At 29.6% G+C, this 3,562-nt stretch overlaps 1 long non-coding RNA gene across 1 annotated transcript; it reads left to right on the top strand.

Annotated features, from left to right (window-relative positions):
- Nucleotides 1-644: 644 nt before the first annotated feature.
- Nucleotides 645-3,098, top strand: LOC123527649 (uncharacterized). The gene is made up of 3 exons (XR_006681788.1): nucleotides 645-775; nucleotides 2,471-2,593; nucleotides 2,978-3,098. It is a non-coding gene; the product is annotated as an uncharacterized LOC123527649 (long non-coding RNA).
- The last annotated feature ends 464 nt before the right edge of the window (nucleotides 3,099-3,562 follow it).

Genomic DNA, 3,562 nt, shown 5'->3' with positions numbered 1-3,562 from the left:
TAAATTTGTCATATACGTACTATAAAGTTTTCATGTTCTAGAAATTTCTAAAACAACATATTCTCATAACAAGAATATGTACAAACAAACAACAACAACAACAACAAAATAAAATGAAAAAAAAAAAAAAAAAAAAAAAAAAAAACAGCAAAAAAACACGATATAATTATTTTCAACTTTTGATCTAAGATGAATAGGTAATTTTACTATTTTACTATGAAGGAATTCAGCTTGATATCGAACTTCCTGATTTTTGCTAGCTGTGTTATGACCGATTTACAAGGGTTTTGTTCTGATTTAGGTTCGTTCCTTTTACTTTTATCTCTGATCATGAAAATAGAATAGCATATGAAACACGTAACTGCTATTCATGCACATAATGTTTTGTCTAATTACTGTCGTAATAATATCCTGGTACAGAACTTGAAAAACGTGTTTGTCGTATGATATATTTGAAAAATAACATGATATCGAACAAAGAGTTTTATTATCGACCGATGTAGTTGCCCATGTCCATCGTGCTAATTTTCATAATCAATATTATGTTAGTAACAAGGAAATGTAAATAGTCAAACCACAAGAAGTGAAGTAAATCCTGTTTGAAGAATACTATATAAGACAGGCCAAATTCTAAAAGTCATTATTTCTGGAGTAACTCCGTATTCTAAAAGTCATTCAGCAGATTTATACAAATCTTCCATTATGAACAAGTTAATGTTGGTGTTACTCCTGGTGAGTTGTGTCACCATGGTTATCGTTCCTGAGGTTGCTGAAGGTAAGTCCGCTTCTTATTTTGTTCGACCCTTACCCTGCTGAATTTCTATAATAAACGTGTCAATCGTTAAATTTGGACAGTGACATTAACTGTTAAAAAGGGTGCTTACCAAGGAGATACTGACGGAATAAAGACCAGTGCAGATCTTGATCAGACTACTAGAATGTGCAGGCTGATCAAGATCTGCACTGGTCGCATACGCAGAATCAATCGTGATAAGGGTTGACCTAAAGGATCTTTATCAATTTAGCAGTTTTATTTCTTCTAAAACTATTCTTTTTCAAAGTACATTCAATTTAAAAATGATTAATAAATTTTGTAGTACTATTCTGTATCTCATGTTTCGAATACCCTTAATTCATTATCATATTGGGATTTACAAGAAAAATGATTACAGATATATAATTAGTAAAATACATAAATTGCAATGTATTCTTTAATAATTTATTTTCATAAAGTCATCACATAATACATATGATTACATAATTAGCTAAATACTACAAAACAATACCAATTACTTTTATTAAGAGTTCTCAAAAATATCATTTGCAATGCTTTGTTTGTATCTTTAATATTTATTTTCGTTTTAATTGAATCAAATACAGAAAATTACATATTTTTAAACACTAATACAAAAAGAAATGTAATACCTAATTTTTATCCTCTGATGGATTTATAAATGTTTTACTGAGCATAGGGAAACATCATATACAAAACCTAATGCTACATTATGTATGTTCAACATGTTCAACTATAGAACGGTCAAAGTTACCTTTTGCAAATAAGTAAAGGCAATGCAAAATTGCACCAGAATCACTATCACTACCTCTACTCATAACTATCACTATAATGTCAGACAAAGTATTACATTTGAGCAAACCTTTATTTATATAAGAGTATTTTTAGTAATCATGTAATATTTTGAATGTCTAAATTGATAACTTTGATAAATGTTTTTTTTCAAATCAAATACTTATAAAAACGCTTATTTCATAAAATGCCGACATTGACGTCAAAGACGTTTCTATTATATCATGTGTTTGTTATACCCGAAACATTGTTATAGTAGCTAAATGATAGGCAAATTAAGGGAATTTGAATTACTTCGGAACTTAGAATATTTTTAATCTATACAATTATTTGAATTAAAAATTATCGCAAAAGAACATTTCATGAACAAGGCATTAGCAACAAAAGCCAGCTATAGAACGTGCTTTTATATTAAAATCGATCAGAGCAAAAACGCATCAATAAAATGACATGAAAATATTCAATGCACGAAACAGCGAGGGTTAAAACATGTTATTTAAATGGAAAAAGTAAAGCTTGTAAGACAGTTTAATAATAAATATATACTGTAGAACATATCGAGGGGTGAATGCGAAAGAGTTCTAAGAGCTTCTTTATTTATATGCACTTAGAACTCTTTCGCATTCACCCCTCGATATATTAAACAAAACTGACTTGAACATATTTGTTTAAAGGCATAGCCTCAATACAGTTACATCCATTTTTAAACAGAGACGATAACAATGATGTAGATATGAAAATAAATACATACTAAATTTGTTTATTTGCAAAAGTTTCAGACATTTTATATTATTTTACTTGTTCACAAAATCTGAATGATATATCTGTTAAAACTTGAGGAAATATAGACTCTGCAAATTCTTTAAATATCCTCTATTTTTCCAGCTCAGGGTCATGGCGGTGGTAGAAGGTGTAGATGTAGACATAGGTGTTACTATGGTGAATACCAATGGGGACGCTGTGGTTATAGAACTCTTTGCTGCAGACGACGATATTATGGCTAATAAGGTTAGTGCATTGCCAAATGAAATTGAAGCTCATCTTTGAAAATGACCATGATTTTTTTTTGTATAATGCAACAATATAATAATATATTATATCATTCTAGTCTTGTTTTCTTCTGTCTGTGCTTTACATGCTTCTTATCATTTCAGGACATAATACACTTACTCATTTGTGAGGCTTATATGTTCAGAGAATTAGTTAAAATTTTCATCATCAATTTACAAATTGTTATAACAGGTTTCATTTGCTTTCAAACATAATTTCTAATTTCTTATGTTATCAATATTTCAATATGCCATCATTGCTTGCATTAACTACAAAAAGATAAAATACTACTGATTCAGTAACACAATAAATTTGATATTTAAGTTTTCTTTTCATTTTCAGGAATGAAGTCCAATGGTTGCAACTTGATTTGGTCAGCCTTTAAAACTTTTGGGTTTCGTCTGAACTAAAATTTCATGTTCATAATTTCTTTGAAAAATAAATTGCATGAAATGAAATAGTAGATTGTGTTGTAGTTTCGGTAAACCTCTCCCACTTCTATCCAATATCAGCCTCGACCTGATATCATTGACATCAAATGACAAAAGCTTATTATTCTGTTGAGCACGCATGGCAATGGTTCAATAGTTTAACACGGTAAATGTCATAATCGTATAAGTAAAGAGCAAAACTTGAGCTCTGGGAATATTTGGAATTTGGTTTGCGCTTTTAACTCAACAGAATTATGTAATGATATAAATGTGACACCTAGTACTCTAAGTAAAGTCATGCACTGGGATAATTGACGCTGAGCAAATCGTCTAAAATAATACTTACGATTTTGTCAACATTGTATCGAGGTAGGTTAGGGAAATGTTGTATACCTTTAGATACAGGATTTAGTTATCAAATATTATACACCTTCCCATAACAATAAAGATAACCTCTACTCATAACAGAATAAATTACATTATAGATATCAGATTA

This window comes from Mercenaria mercenaria, chromosome 14 (genome assembly GCF_021730395.1).
Source record: "Mercenaria mercenaria strain notata chromosome 14, MADL_Memer_1, whole genome shotgun sequence".
Classification (NCBI taxonomy): domain Eukaryota; kingdom Metazoa; phylum Mollusca; class Bivalvia; order Venerida; family Veneridae; genus Mercenaria; species Mercenaria mercenaria.
Note: the sequence above shows the minus strand (reverse complement) of the source record. Positions and strands in the feature narration are given on the sequence as shown.